Genomic DNA, 17447 nt, shown 5'->3' on the forward strand with positions numbered 1-17447 from the left:
ACAATATAAGAATGACACCCCTGTTGGCCTTGCTTCAAAAATCCTAAACTTAATTGTCAATTTTGAAAACATATAGCTAGCCACAGCTACAGCAAGTTAAATAACTTCAAAATACAAAAGGGTTTGCAAAGAAATGATACGTATCCTATCAAATTTTAACAAACATGGAGTTTTCCTTTAACAGCGAAGTTCCCCTTATCTGTTTTTCTTTCCATATAACATTGGAAATGTCAGTAAAAATTGGAAATAAGGCCATCAAGTTAAATGACCACAGAGATGTTGTCTCGTCAGTGTGATTTGTGGCAGAAAAGGAAATTGGAAGGGCATAGGAGGGCATGTCATTAACTTTACTAAAAGTCTCTTGTGCCCAAGTTTCCATCGCTATGAACATCCCTGCATCTCTACCAGTAAATCAGCCAGTGCTTATTATTCCACTGTAGGTGGTGTTAGTCGATAAGATTCTTCAAAGTTGACATCCTAATTTTTATAGATTCCTAGTTGTTATCTCGCATTTCCAAAGTTCATCTGGTACAACGATCTAAGAAAGGACCTAGTTATGAGCTTTCAATGCATCAGTAAATCTCTGAAAACCACAAGGCAGTCTCACGTCTGGAAGTAGGAAATGATAAATCTAAAAATATCATGTCATTTAGAGGAAAGCTTTTATACCAAGATGCAGACAGGAAACATATTTATCACACTGGCTTGCTAAATGTATCCCCTGCAGAATCACAAAATCTATTTTCCTGATGTAAATGCTTGCTTTGGTAGAAAGGTGATTGCTCAAAATTTACTTTACAAAATCTAGATTTTTATTCCAAAAAATATAGTTAATGACTAAAGCAGTTACTTGAATATGTATAACAGGCTAAAATAAGTATTAAAATCAAAGTCTGCTGAGGGTTAGAAAAAAATATAGAGATGAATAAAGAGAAGTGTAAAAGAAAAAATACATTCAGATATGGTAAGAGTCAATTTAAAAATACTGCATTCATAAAAAAGTGCATGTGATGTATTACCCATTATATGAAATATATTGATAATTCCTAAATTAATAAACCACATGCCCCACAACAAAAAGAGCTCTATACCCCACAAAAGAACACCTACTATATTATACTAGTATTTTTTAGGGAAGGGATGTTCATTTTTTGCCACTCATAATTACAATAGGGTGAGGCAGATGTGTGCAAATCTATATGCTCAGAATTAATAATCCTTGGATAAGTTAAAGCACAATGCCTGGCCAAAAAAGGATCACAGTCTAATATTTTGTTAGACCATCTTTAGCTTTGATTATGGCATGCATTCACTGATATATCATTTCAATAAGCCTATGCAATGTCACAACCTTTACCAAAATTCTATGAATTTTTTAGATCTTGTATTAATGATGGGAGAGGCAGACCACTTTGCAATCTTCTCCGGCATATCTCATGGATTCTCTATAGGGTTAAGGTCTGGACTCATGGTGGCCATTCCTTGTGAGTAAAGTATGTCTCATACTCCTGAACCATTTTTTCAGAATCTTACCATTGTCATTTTGGAATTTGTCCTTGCCATCAAGAAATAACCCCATTGATGGTAAAAACTATTCATTTGGTATATTCAGGTAGTCAGATTGCTTTTTTGGACCCAGATTAATTTTGTTGAACCTAGACCTAGAGTAACCCCAAGTCAGGGTTTCTCATACAGAGATCCATAGAACCCTAGGGTTTCTCCAGAGGTTGCAAGGAGTTCATTGTGCAAAAAACAATTTGGACTTCCCAAGTCAGTTAACTGACACCAATATTCTTTTTGGCTATCCATAAGGATTGAGGATGGCGACACCGGGACGTTTTCCAGGCAGTGTGGGACCCAAAGAGGACACCAAGGGCTCTGCAGAAGGAAGAGTGTAGAGTACAAAGTCTGTAGTATAAAAAATCAAAGTCAGAATTCTGTAAAGCAATAGTGAAAACCCCTGATTCTCAACTGTTTGCATACTCTACCTTCTGATACTTTAACATACTTTTGCTATTAGCTTGAAATGCCTCAAAAATGCAAACATGGAACGGCTTTCTTTCTTAAGCATATTTTTACTATCCAAGCTACACATATTAGGGTAGACTGAGGTGTCCTATAGGATGTTGGGATACTTAAAGGTGTACCAAAGTTCCTGCTTTCTGTTTGTAGTTGCATTCAATGGGATTCCTTGCCCATTTTACACTCCAAGTTTAGGATTGAACTTCTCCTTCCCAGACTGTAAAATGTATCACCAAACGTTTTCTTTTTTTTTTTATATAGCTGCAGAAAATACTAATGACAGAAATCCAATGTTTTCCCAATGTCCTTTGAATACTTGCAGTGTTCTTTCAAGCACTATTATCAGCCTTGCTAGGTTACAAACTGCAGATTATCTCCTTTTCAAGTTCTGGAAGAGGGTGAAGTGTTCTGTAGTAACATTGCGGTTCCTACATAGATACAACACAATAAGTAAGTGTGTCACCCTAGGGCTGGAGATATGTTAGTGGTAGGATCACCAGTGGAAAAATCCAGATAAAGGAAAACAAGTCACCACATCTGAAGGCTGGTAAGCTGCAATAAATTAATTTTTGTTGTTGGGTTCAGCCACATTTTAAGGTAAACACTGTATAAGCACAATATTTACCTTTAAAAATGTAAATACTGTATTAGGATAATGATAACTGTGGGTTCAGTTTTTTGTTCAGATAGCATACTATAATCAACCGTCAGGTTTCTCACTAACCTCAAACACATAGATCTCCATGTCTCTGAACAGGCTGGTCCTGTACATCACTATATTCTTTTATCTGTCAATAATGCTGACCTGAAATTATTAGGAGATACAACCAGAGAAACTCAAATCATCTGCACCCATCTTACTTCTGGCTCGCTGTAGATATTTTACCATGGGTTTGATTTACTTTTGGAGCTTAGGCTGTTCACCTAACAAATGAATTATCTCTTCTGGAAAGGTCATTCTGAGCAAAGAAGACCAAATTGTGTAAGCAAATGTAAAAGAATAGGATTTGGCTTGCCTGCGATTGGATGAACGACAAGAAAGTCAATGGAAACCAAAATCATTAAACCACTGAGGTTTGGATTCCAAATCTTGCTGAAGTATCCAAGTAAGAAACTGAATTCACAGAATGATTGAACTTTCTCACAACAACTAGTAGTGTGTTTGATCCCCTTGTATGTACTCCCAAAAACATCTGGGCATGCTTCTGATGAGACGGTGGTGGTGCCATGAGGAATCTTCTCCCAGACTGGGATGCAGGAATGAGCTCCTACGCGGTCTGTGGTGCCACTTGATGCAGTCAGATGCATCCATACATAATGTCCTACAGGGTTTCTATTGATTCATGTCTGGGTAATGTGGGGAACAGTCACTGGCATTAATTTCAACATTAATTCAGGAACTGCCTATATCTTCTGGCCTCACAAGGGCGTTGTTTTATACCAGGTGTACAATTTCGGCCTCGCTGCACAAGCATAAGGTCTGACAATGGATCTGAGCAAATATTAACCTCCTATATATATATACATCAGGAAGGTGCACTTTGGGCGCAATCCATACTAGTCTAACACTGCAAAGTACTGTTACGCCAACATGTTTCCCGAATCAATTTCTGGAGAAGATTTGACTAAGAAACATACAGGTAAAATTTATGAATTAGGGATCTCTTCTAAGCATGCATTCAATAAGGAAAGCTGTAGAGCTACAAGTTTTAGAAAAAAAGCAAATGTCAAACTCTAGTATATGCAAATTCTAGGAACGGCTCCACCGAGTTACAAATAGTTGTTCATAGTTGTATGTGACAGTAGTTTTATGTTAAAGTGACTTTATTCTCACCTCATTCATTGATAACTTACACCAGAATGTTTGTGAGTACATCACGGTGCAGGGGTACAAAGACCAAAGAAGACAAAATGTTATTCACACCATTAAAACTCATTTATTTCACATATTTAAGGTATACAAGGTTGTAACTATAGAAATAGCCAGGCAAAGTTTGCACTACAGGGGTGCAATGCATTGCATGGCTTTAAAATCATCAGTCTAGGAGGTAATAACATTTTTCAAAGACATTTGAAAAAAAAAAGTTCATGCAATGTAATATTTCCATTACAGCAATCAATATGATGCAGTGCAAATTATAGCTTTCAAATGACAGGATGACAAGAGCTTAGTATTAAGATTTTCTTAAAAGTAAAACAATCATAAATTAATACTTATGTGAACAGAAGACATTAAAGCTGATGCCCATTCATACATTTTCTAAAGCTTTCTTGCAAATAACCTGGCAGGACCACATGTAATGTACTTTAAGTAATGACACCAGCTCAGAACTCTGGCATCCTCCTCATCGTACTGCAGAAAAAAAATAAATTCATAGTGCATTGTTGGCACTATGTTTAGGTTTCCTGCACATTTTTTTTTAAATTTCACCTCTACAAAAGGGTTATTTTTTTGACAACACTTAAGGCAAATTATGTAAATTAAGTGAGGGCAAAACATCCATTTAGAACTAATTTTGAAAGATTTCAGTGTGGATACTAAGATTGCCTTTCTCAAAATATACAGAATGAAAGTAGCCAAGAATCAAAGTTTTCTTAAAATCCTGTAAAAGATATAGTTAAACTGTAAGAATTTTTTTTCAGCAAATAGGAAGTAGAAGGAAGCAAGAGACTGGGGTGGCAAAAGTCAAATATATATTTGGCATAGTAAATCATATGCCGTAATCTCAGGTGGATAACAATCAGTGATCATACGTGAAGTACAATTGGTTCATAATACAAAACATGTTCCAGATAAAGAAGACCCTAGCGGTTTGTCCAGACCCTAGCGTGACAATAGTGATAATAGGTAGCGATACCTATTATTGTAACAATCTCACCGTATCCTCTCCAGCGAAACGCAACGGGATAGAGACATTATTCAACATCTGCCTGTATAATATAGGCTTAGGCAGTCATATGGTTGGTTACTGGGCACTTTCTTATGTTAATATACATGGGGCCACCTAAACTCCTTTATCTGATACATGTTTTGTATTACGAACCAATTGTACTTCACGTATGATCGCTGATCGTTATCCACCTGAGATTACGGCAAACAATTTACTATGCCAAATATTTATTTGACATTAGCCACTTGAACCCCAGTCTCTTTGGGTCTTTCTACTTCAAATTAAAGTATAAATCCCTGGGGCAGCAAATCTTAATAATCAAAGGAGGGTTACATGTTTTCTTTTATATAACTTTTTTTTTCAGCAAATAGGTAATTATGCACCAAGACGTTGCAGGTGTCCTTGGCTTAGGCCAAAGTAGGTCAGTCTGCAGTGGATATACTTAAAGAAATGATAATGAACACTCCGCATTCAATATCTGGCTGTTGCTGAAAAAGTTAACAAAATCCTGTGCTGTATTACAAGATATAAAAAATTTACATAGGATATCTCTTGCTTCTCATCTGAAACTGCCCCCCCAACCCAAAGTCTTTTCCCCATGGTTATCTATGCTGTGGTTGCAGACCTAACCTCACCCCTGCAACACTGTACCAATAGTCCTGCATTGTAAGTAAGGATGCTGAGGGGCCATCCACAAACTAAAATGTTGGAGGAAAAATAATTGCCCCTGGTAGAGTATAAATAGAGGTAAATAAACGTTTTACAGTTCTCTTAATCAAAAGTGAAAACTTGACCCCTGTAGGAAGGAGGCAGTCCCATTGCAAAGTTAGTTTTCCTATTTAAATGGAGTTCTGCTTTAAAACAATTGAGCATATATTATTATACTAAAACAGGCTTCTTGGAAGATATCCAATTAGAATTTGGCCATAGGAGGAGTAAGTAGAGTAACAGATATGCTCATCACTGTAATGATTCTCTTTCATCTGAATTGGAGGGGGGGGTCTGAATTGAAGGTGAATATGGCAGTGGAAAACCTAATCTGTTCTCTTTTTACAGGCTATTTTTGGCCGGAGTTCAGCTTTATAACGGTTAGTAGATTCATATATTTTAAATAGCAACAATTAATGGTTAATTAGCACAGATTCATATTTTAAATAGCAACAATTAATGGTTAATTTAATAGCAAACAGTGTGCATTATCAAATGGTAATCATTAAAACTACAAACAGTTCACGAAGACAATTTCTCCTAAGTACAGAGAGAAATTGGATCTCTATTTCTGTAATATTTTGGCAATAAATTGTTTCACTTGTTTCTCAGTAATGAAATAGGAGTGCACTGAATTCCTGAAATATAAAATCTTGACAGGCCAGGGTGGACTTCACTTCGCCTGGCAGTTACTCTCTAGTGCAATGCCCATGAAATTATAGGACCCAGGTGTTAGTAAATCAGTGAGGGATAAGAATTGCCAATGTTATTGATGCTGTCCAGTGCAAAGTTTGTAAAGGACATGCCCTGCCATGCCTCCAGTTACATGAGTCAGAAAGAATCAATACAAAATGTTTGTGTTAAATTCTCAACAAATATTTGTACCACTGCCATCCCTTTATACTTACTTTTCATTATACCAGATGCAATATCTTAGGAGGTAGGATAAAGGGTACTGGTTTTCTCCCACATCCAAATAAAAGCCATGTTGGTAGGTTAAAGTGAAACTAAATCCTGGGGATACACACCTGTCCTGATGTTGTGGGAGCCACTATCTTCTCTTTTATTTACCTCTATATCCTGATCCTTGTTCTTCTTCCTGACCATATTCACAAAAGTTCATTCAGCCCCGGCACCCCCAAGGGGAGTTGAGATTACCGGGTATCCTTGGCAGCAAACACATTTTTACAGATTGGCAGTAATCAGGCAAGCAAGGATACTTATTGCAGAAAGGGATTTGCCTGTTCTCTTCTACAATAAGGATCTGCCCAGTTTAACTTTAATTGGTTTTCTCCAATATTTGTCCTTTGACTATGTTAGGCACATTAGACCAGTGGTGGCCAGCCTTTTCAGTCCCGCGGACCACTAAAGTTTCCAGGCTCCTGACCGCACACGCGCGGGGAGCCGGGTGTAAATCAAAGGGGAGAAACCTCCCCCATAGTGATGTCATCATGACATAACCCCGCCACTCTTCCATCACAGATCTGAGCCTGCAATGGGGGACTGGGCGGGTTGTGTCCAGGGACACGGCCCGCCCACTTTACTGAGCCTGAGATTTGTACAGGGGACATGGTCTGAGGCTCAGGACGGTGCGCCCCGCCAGCGAGGTCCTTTTCTTGACCCCGCTCGGGGGTGCACCAGCCAAAGCTGCAGACCACCTGTTGGCGACCGCTGCATGAGACCTTCTAGGGAATGGTATTGACAAGACTATGTGCTGTGTAATATGTTGGCACTTTAGAAACATAAGATAAAAATAAGATTTAGTGTAGTATGACATTCATGGCAATTTTAACCTTTTGTGTAGACGTGTGTACTGACCAAAAAGGAGACAAGAAGCAAAAGGGTTCACAGATGAATTTGCCTTACAAAAAAGGGTCAGACCCTCTAAATGGGGACAGTTGGGAACTTTGCATTTTTTTATTACAGTTTCCAGATACTGCTTTGCCTTTGTGATGCAACATAATATAGCTAAAGCATTTCACCATTTGGCTTAATATTTTATTATTGTATGAGCGTAGGATGGAAAATGCACTAGAGAAAACGTTCTGTTCACACTCCATTTTATTTCAGTGAACAGCCAGAATAAAGAAAAAATGAAATAAAGACACTCACACCAATGAGAATAAAATATGTGACAGAATAGTATCTTTGCCATTTCTCTCTTACAGCAGCAAGAGTAAAAGGAACATAAAAAAATGTGCCACTTCATTTGACCTTTAGCTTCTCTAAAGCCTAGCAGGTGTTATGACAGTAGTCCCATGCTCCACAGAGGAAGATTATTAAAAACCTCTGGCTGGGGTGAGAGTTGGAGATGTGAGCCATGTAGGCACAGTAGTGACTTGTGCTGGGCTCTTTCTGTAATAGCTCTCTTCTTCAGTGAGCAGAGATTGTTTCTGTGCAAGATGCAATACCCATCGCATTTCAAACTTTAGCCGCTGGCAAATCTGTCACATCAGGAGCATTCCCCTATTTCTCTGACAGATTGGCCTAAGGCTGGAAGTTAATCTTATATGTCAGAAGAGTAGAAGGATAGAGAGAACACAATTACTGCACTAGGGCAACAATATTAAAACAATGTTCCAGAGAAAAGAAACACAAATGAGTTCCAACATATTCTTAATGTGCCATGATACTCCAGCAGGGGAATAATTAGAGTTTATATAGCAGTTCTATGACTTGTAGAATCTCCACAGTACACATCTATTACCACTTTTTAACTTATTGTGCTGATGATATTCCAAGGATACGAATCATTAGTATATGAAAAGTAAATGTACTATAGCACTGTCAGTATGTACATAACCTATTAAACCGAAGCAAAATATATTTATTTTTACAATTCTTAACTACATAGAAATTTAGTTTCCAATGCAAAATAGTTTTGCTGAAAAGAAAAAAAAGAGAGCTGTTAATGTTTGTTAGATAAACAACACATTTCTCGCAATTTTAGCAGCTTTAGATCATTAAATTTATTGTAATTCTTTTTTTATATATACATAAGCAGTAAAATATTTCCCTGTTTTGTACAAAAAATAGGTTCTGAAGTTGACTAGCCTGCATACACAACAAGCTTAATACAAGAGAATAAGACAATGCCTAAATTCAATTTACAATCTAAGGGTAGGGGTTTGTATTATACAATGGGTAGGAGAAACAGAACTGTGGCTATTAGGTAGTGGCTAAGAGAGAAAGGGCAATTGGTAGGGTTTGTGGTTTATGGAGAATGGGTAGGAATTACAGGGAGAAGGGGCAACCTTCGAGGATTCTTGGAACCATGTGTAAAAAGAGGTTAAGAGAGTGTGGAAGTAATTAGTATGGCACTGGAGGAGCGAAGAGGGCGGTTAGTTGAAAATGTATAGGTCCAAAACATACATGGTTTAGGACCAGTGGAGTTCTTTAAGAAGTAGATTAGGAGTGCTGCAGCACTTATAATAGATCGTAGAGATTAGAGTCTAGTTTTTGATCTACCAGAAAAGAGCAAGTTGTAGTACTCAAGATTATCAAAAAATAAGTGTTTGTACCATACATACTGTATGCAAGTTTTGGAGATGTCAAGCAAGTTCAAGTGGCAGCACCTAGAGATGTTCTGAATGTAAGAATGAAGGAAACGCAAAGTTAAAAGTGACATTAACCCATGGGACGTGAACAATGACAGAGATATTTACAGATGAAGAATTATCTGGTGTAGTGTCACCAGACCACAGGGCAGGGTGGCGGACCCTCCGTGTCACCAGCCTAGGGGATAGAGATGTGCACAGGGCCCAAAGTCTAAGCAACAGCCTGGTCTTCTACAGAGCCTCTAGAGGTGAGGATGTTTGCTGCAAGCTGCTGCCAGGTTGTGGCCCCTGTGCCTGCCAAAGCTGGTGACTGCTGACTAGCAGGAACAAAGCGTGGTGCCGGAGCAAGAGACAGAGAGTGGTCAGACAAGCCAAGGGTCAGGGCAGAAAGTGATTAGTAATAGTCAGGAGTCAAGCTGTGGTTGGTACATAAGCAAATCAGGAACAGGGGGCACAAACTGGAACAGCAGGAACCTGGGGGCAGAACCAAAAGGTTGTCCACGCAACTTCCTTTTGTCAGCCACTTCCTATAAGAGGGATATCGTGATTGTTGGGAGTCATGTGAGCCGCAGACTCCTAACCCACCAGCAGAGGGAGTGCTGGTGAAGAGCTATGCTCAGGTGTTGTTTGCATGGTTGTGCAGCGGAAATGTAAATGCTGATAGGGCAAGTCCGTTGGGTATGTTATGCAGAAGGTATGGGACTAAAGGTCAGGAGCCCTCACTCATATTTTGCACCGGTCAAGCTATTATATTGCTGTTTTATATGATACGATGATAATATATAAAACAAACATTGTTATTCAAATACCTAAGTTGGCTTTATTATTATTGACTGATACCATTATAAAAGCAAGAAGAAATAGCTGCATGTAAAGAGAACATCTACAAGTTATTTCAGGTAAAGCTAAACAGAAAATATTGAGAATAATCTTTTCAGCTCCACCCTTGTGAAGATTAGGTCTCTCCATTTGAAACTATTGAAATGTGTGCTAAGAAAAATATATGTCTTTCTATTCACCTACAAAGTCAAATGCCATCCTAGCTCTCAATTCATGGTGCGGAATATGAAATAAAAATTGCAGTTTGATAAAGTATATTGCTGGGACATTATTACACATATTGACATTGTTTGTCTTCTGCTTTGGCATTTCTCGATTTTGTTCTGTCAAAATTCACATTCACCTTTAAAGTGACTTCATTAATCCTTCCTCTCCAGCTACTCTCATTTAGCAGAATGTACAAGTCTAATCTAAAATATATAGCACTGTTTTGTTTTCAGAAAGGAGTTCTGTGTCAATGTGGCTGTCATAGGGAAACTTTTAGCAGCAAACTAGCGTACATCAGTATTACTGCAGTAGTGTTAAATGATGGAATATATTATGCATGTCGAACGAAAATTAAAATATCTTCTGCAAATGGTTTGTATGTTATGCAGCTTTCCAGACTTCTTTTTTATCTACTCAGTATTTTTATCTAATCTTAAAAGAAACCCGTACAGAGCGCTCCTTTACCTGGGCAGCACTGTGGCTCAGTGGTTAAAACTCCGGCCTTTGCAGCGCTAGGTCCCAGGTTTGTAGGTTCTCCACGTTTTTGTATGGGTTTCCTCCGGGTATTCTGGTTTCCTCCATGTTCCAGAAACATGCAGTTAGGTTAATTGGTTTCCCCCCCAAAATTGACCTTAGACTGTGGTAAGGACATATGACTATGGTAGGGACATTAGATTGTGAGCTCCTTTCCTAGTGGCATGACTATGGACTTTGTAAAGTTGACATTGACATTGTTCTCTTTGCTAGTGCTGCACAGGCTCTCCAAAGACTGCAAATTGTCCTTCAAAAAGTTTCATAAGCCCATGTGGATGTTACAAATGGGCACAGGTCTTACATGAGGGTCAAGCCGGTTGATGTAAGTGGATCAGATTATTTAGGTAGGTCTTGAATATACACAGTTGTTGGTAAATTTATAGGTGATAGAAATTGTGCAATTGGATTCACATTGTACATGCTCTGCCTATGGCCATATTATCCTGAATGCGCCCAATCTCATCTGATCCCGGGTAATACTTGGGATAGGAGACATTCTCTACTTTAGACAGAGGTGTTGCAGATCCCCTATTGGTCCTGGTTTACACCTTCTTGGCTGCAGTAATTGTATGCTGTGCACTGCTGTATGCATTTATTTAAACAGGATGGCTACTGCACAGCAATGCATAAAAAGTAGTACATGCATATCATCATTTTTGCAGTGCTAAATAGACTATAGGCTGTCATTGAGACAAATGCTCCAGATAGATAGTTTAGGTAAAACAAGAAATATTCCTTTTTTGTAGCCTAGACATTTTGGCTAAATCATTCTCGGTAATACAAAACAGAGACGCGGGTATTTAGAATAAAGCGCAGCTGCAATTTTGTTTATTTACAAGGGAGACCATTATCTTTTCAAGAGACTGCCAAGCCAGTTCTTAGCTATAATGTGATTTTGTAACTATAAATATCAGCAGAGTTTATCTGCTCATTCATTATGCTTTAAGTAACTCCACATGTTGCAATGTAACTTATTTATTCCTTTTTCATATGTGACCTTCACAATGCATGCTGGTTAAACAATTATCTTGAAAAGCGCCATACAATTAGGGTTAAATGACTAAACATGCAGTTCAGGGACTAAGAGAAAAAAGAAAAAAAAAGCTGGAACTACTGTAAAAAACAAAACAGAAAAAAACAGCAGGTTATACAATGTTCCTGTATTACTATCTGAATAACAAAGACCTAAAAGAAAGTTAGCAGCTGCCCTTTACCATTACTCAAGTCTTATTTCTGATTGGAAATAATAGCAGAACAGTGTATTACAATGGCAAGTAAATATTTGTATTTTGTTAGCTTACCACTCAGACCGGCAAGTGGCTGCTGCGAGCATGAGGCATGAAGATCACATATGAGCCTGGCCGAGCAAGTCCGGACATGAACTCCGAAATGGTCCTCACTGGCCAATGAAAAGCCCCTTTACACTGCATGGTGATTGATGTATATGAACCTGTTGGTAAAATACAAAAAAGACAATAATGGGGGCAGATGTCAGTACCAGCTTTTGAAGTCATCTAGTGTTGAAAGCTACACAATTTTTAAACTTTACAAAACTATCAAATTTAATACAAAATAAGCAAGGCATGCATTATAAATTATATATTCCTCTGAAAATGTACTGATGCAAAAGACAGTCAAAATAAGAAACAAAGAATAGAACATTTAGAATTCACATATAACAAGAAAAATGCATATTTGGCATGTTTACGAGGCATTTGAAATCACTTTCAGAACACTTTAATAAACTTTTTTAATTTTAAATATTTCCATATTGCTTTTTAAGTGTCTAGGGCAGCATTTCTCAACAAGGGTTCCTCCAGTGGTTGCTGGATCAGGGGTTCCCTGAAGAACTGAAACAATTTTCAAGGGGTTCCTCCATGTTTAAAGAGTCATGAGAGCCTGCTCTATGTCATGTTTGGGGAGTGCTTCCCTTGAATGGTTTGGGCCGCAGTGTACTGTTATAGTAATATGATTCTTCATTATGACCTTTAGCACCACCAAATAATTGCAAAAGCATAGAAGTCCCTGAGACTGCTTCAGGAAAGTTGAAAGTCGTTTACAAAATATATTTTTTTAAGTTGTTGGCAATTTTGTGCATGATATAAAAGTGTTTGGCAGCTCTTGGTTGATTTATTTTTCTGGAAACCTTGATTTGCTTAGATTCAAAGGGCTTGTTGATATTTGCTTTTAGTGGAGTCACTGAGTGGCTGCCTATCATTTATTTTTACTCCCCATGCCCCGGTTACCTCCCCATGTGTGTTTTGGGGTACACCTGGATCTCAACATATACTTCTTAGGCTACACAGTTAAACAGTGTTATTGGTTCTCCTTTCTACTCTATCAATGTGCCATCTTGCTTGGGTTTGTTACTTAGCCACAAACACAAACAAGTAAACTAATTTTAGAAACCATGTCCATATTTTTCCCTACTCTGTACTCTTTAATAATTCAGTAAAAGCTTGTAAAAATAGCTGTACGAGCAAAAGAAAAATCAAGTTGGCCCAAAAACAGGTGCCTAGTGCTGCCAATGGTGCACTCATGTGCATATCATTGCAAGTTGCCATGTATGTTCCACAGTTTGCACACGTGCACGCATGGTCCTGGTGAGATTGAAGATCATGAATGCTTTGTGTTTTAGATTATCCCTCCACTTGTCTGTTTGGACTTCTGATATCCTGTTACCGACTTCAGCCTGTTCACTTGACCTTTTCCTACGTACTGCTCTGTACCACATTGCTCTCGATTTACCAACCCTGGCCCTCTATTTCACATCTGTTTACTGCCTCTGCACATCATATAAGGTTGTCCTGAAAGGTGTTTCGGTCTCTGACTTCTGTCTGTGTAGTGTGAAGTCCTGTGCATCCCTAAAGGTCAGATCACACTGCTACAGATACGCCCAGCACTCATGTAATTTTGGTGCCACCTATCACCTCCATCAGGTTCACCTGAGCTGAAGAAATAGGAGACTACCTTCACCATTTCCACCATCCACCAGGTATGTGACTACATGATAGTAGCCCTTTTCCAGAGTCTGATTCCCTCTTAAAATGATCCACACAACTAATCCTCTATGTGGGAATGTTTTTTTTGTGGTCGGCAGGCCCCTCCACATTACTGAGATGCAGTGGTGCCTCTGCCAAAAGCCAAGGGGACCAGTTGCCCCATATGGAATGGGAGCAAGCAAAATAAAGCTGGAAATATAGGATTCATTTTCGATCATTGCTATAAAATTGGGAGATTCATTTTCGATCATGGCTAAAAAATTTCCACTAGAACAATGTTAGAATATGAACACATGCATGCTTCACCACTGAAATCACATTCACAGGACAACCCCTCTTCTGTTGAGTCAATTGCCCCTGATTCATCAATAAAATCGAATAGCGCGATGACGTACGATTTCGGATCGCGAATACAAATGCGCGACCGATAATCCGATTCTGCTTGATGAATCAGAGGCAATGAAGTGAAGTTTGAATGAAATGTTCATTTTTTTGAGTTCTGTGGCAGAATGTTTTCACATACAATATTTTATTGATACAAACTCAAAAAGCACACATGCCAACCAAAGAAAACAGCATGGCACTCAGCTAACTTTAATGCTTAAAGCAAAATGATTTAGCTGTCCTTTTGGGTCATATATTATCATGATTATGCTGTGTGAAAAGCTGAATCTGGTATGTGAATAATAGCTGATTTATTTTATTTTCTACAAATGCTTTCTTTGGTACAAACTGTATATGTTTATTTCTTTAAATGTGATTGTATACAACCAATTACCATGTAATTCATGCAATTTAAGACAATTTACTTGTTTACCATGGTCACGGCTGTGCTTTTAACAGCATGGTAGAAATATATCATAGAAATAACTCCATTTAACTGACATTTCATGGTAATTTATATGGTTGCTAACTTTATCTTAAATAAAGCAAAACAACAACTTAAAAACTTACAACCAAGCACTCAAAATATGTGGCTCCAGCAGACATATTAATGAATTGTCCTGTAAAATGACCATGTTCTATGCTTAAACTGATTGTCACCCTCTATTGGAGTTTATGCCAACTATAGGGTGTCTAATTCTTGACTCCTACTGCAAATCTTTGTTGTATGAAGTACAAGATGTGAGCAAATAAAACAAACTAGTAAGGTCCCTTTTAGAGGATCAGTCTAAACCATGTAGTTTGGGGCTCCTAGGTGGCCTTACATGTGTCTGGGAGCATTTCACAGCACCACAATGGTCTATGTCTCCAGTCATCTAGCAACACCTGCAATGCAATCTCAGCTTCAGCCCAGTGCAGTTGGAATGCTGGAGTTAGATAAATGAAAGCAGCTGACCGTTTAAGAACAGCTTGAAGCTACATGAAAACACTGCAACAGCAACACAAACAAAACCATGTGTAAATGCATGGACAAAGTGATTCTCAAATGCTCCCATACTGTTGAATAGGAGCAATTGGAAGTGCAAAATAAATTTTTTTATTTTTCTCACTCATACAGTTCTCACTGTGAATTGGATATGACCTAACTATGCAAAATGGATGCTATCAGAACTAATGTATTGTGTAGTAGGGGGAATGTGATTTTTGGGCAGATGACAATTCTTTGGGACAAAGACTGGTAAAATAACTATTTTTTTCGGAGATTGGGGCAGCTTTTCTCAAGTAGAGGTCCACATATATATATTTTTTTTTAATTCAGGTTGCGGTGGGCAGATTTTTGCTTACTTTCTATCCCATGTTGAACAAGTAAATGGAACTAAAAGGCAAAGGTGACCTCAACACAAGATCAGACAGCACAACAGCAAACCCAAGTTATACCCTTTCCCATTCTGCCCTTTTTTTCCTCACTTTTTGTCTTAGACTAGAACTATTCTTACCTAGTCCGGGGTATGGAGTAGGGATGAGCGAGCAAGATTTTTAAACTCAATCTTGCGGCGAATATGGCCGTTCTCATTTAACGAAATTGTGTAAATTTGCCGATCGATATCGAATTTTTCTAAAAATTTTTCAAAAAGGCTTGTGGGCTGTGCTGATCAATGAATGCAGCCAGGGCTGCATTCATTGATCAGCTCAGTGTGCTATTCCCGGCACTAGTGGTCAAATGGGGACAAGTCCCCCCATTCAAAACCTCTAGTGCTCTCTGATTGGCTGAGGAAAGGAAAATCCTGATGATGTTCAAGTGTCCCAATTTACCCTCTAGTGCCGGGGATCGCACACTGACACGAGGATTCCAACACGAGGATTCCGAGGAATCCACTGCTATCCCCGGGCACTAGAGGTAATTAACCTCTAGTGCCCGGGGATCACACATAGAAGAATCCTCCTGTAATGATTTCCTGGAACGTCCGATGGTTCCGCTAAATCGGTTCGCTGAAATTTCGCAGACCCATCAGAAGTTCGAGGAAATTTACACAAGAATGCTTCGAAGACCTTCCACAGAATTTTTTTTTGTATGCCCTGTTGTACGCCAAGTATATGGATGGACACACTGAACATTATAAGCAACAAATCATTTTTTGCTCCAAGTTTGCTAAACTTAAGTAACTAAAAATTATATTGCTATCCAATCCGAAAATATTTTTGCATAGAGTCTGATGTCCTTTCTTTCATCCTTTCTTTACTGATTAGTTGGCTGAAGTCACTGTGATATGCAATACAGTGTGCTGTATTATCGCACAACTGAAAATTGCTGCAGGTGTTTGGGAGTTTTGCAATAAAAAAATATACATAGCATATTTGCACATTATGGAAGATTTACATGCAGCACCATCTAGCAGTGCCATAGCCACAATCTTTCACATTCCATCATTGATGAAATCTTTCTTTTTCCTTTGACAACTTTGGCTCGGCCAGCCAGATATAATAAAACTCTTGAGCATGTGCATAGAAGTTGTTTCATCCCAACATCAAATACATGCACAAGTTCCCCTAGTATTAAGGAAAAGAGACTAGAAGCATGTCAGGATTTCATGATGGTTCTGAGTTTTCCCCTACCGATCCCTATGCAGCAGTTCAGGTTTCCATAGACTGGAGAGCTTAGCAAAACTTTGTTTGTTTTTTGTTTTTTTTTATGGTCGCAGCTTTTTATGGAGTTTTACTTTAGAAATCAGAATGGCTGCTTTTTTCCCGTTTGTTTGTCTCGCTTTAGTCAGATACCTGTCTGGAACTGCCGTTTTTTACATTTAAAATTTTCTATGGTTATTGGTTTAAACAGTTGTGTTATCTTGCTTTTTCCAATAAAGTGTCCATGCCCCTTCCATGTACATATACCATAGGGTGCTCAAATTACTCTATGGGGAAACCTGGCAGACTCTTTTATAGCAGAAGAGACATACATACATATTTATGTGCGGTAAAAGCCTGTCTGCTATTTATTTTATATTTTTAGTTACACTTAAATAAGCTATGTCGGATTTGTAGACTGTTGCTGTATGTTAGCACACATTCATGTTGTATGAGCTGCCTGAACATATTCTGCATTAACAAACTGCAATGGTCCAAAGAAATGTGATTGGGCATCTTTAAATAATTGCAAAAACAAAAGATTCATAACACAGAACAAACAAAACCCAAGAACAATACATATTGTAAATGAACTGCAACTGACAAAAAAATCAAAGCAGCAGGGAAGAACTGAAATCATGCGGCTTAACTCTGTATATGTCGCCTCCTGTTAGGCTGTC

The 17447-nt window shown here is 38.3% G+C and overlaps 1 long non-coding RNA gene across 1 annotated transcript in view; it reads right to left on the reverse strand.

The window, feature by feature from the left end:
- The window catches only part of LOC140324475 (uncharacterized), a 159173-nt gene extending 146999 nt beyond the window's left edge, over positions 1-12174 (reverse strand). Inside the window, exon 1 of the long non-coding RNA XR_011919546.1 lies at positions 12061-12174. This is a non-coding gene — a long non-coding RNA (uncharacterized lncRNA). The remainder of the gene's footprint in view (positions 1-12060) is intronic.
- Between the last annotated feature and the right edge of the window lie 5273 nt (positions 12175-17447).

The sequence above is a fragment of the Pyxicephalus adspersus genome, chromosome 2, assembly GCF_032062135.1.
Source record: "Pyxicephalus adspersus chromosome 2, UCB_Pads_2.0, whole genome shotgun sequence".
Lineage (NCBI taxonomy): Eukaryota > Metazoa > Chordata > Amphibia > Anura > Pyxicephalidae > Pyxicephalus > Pyxicephalus adspersus.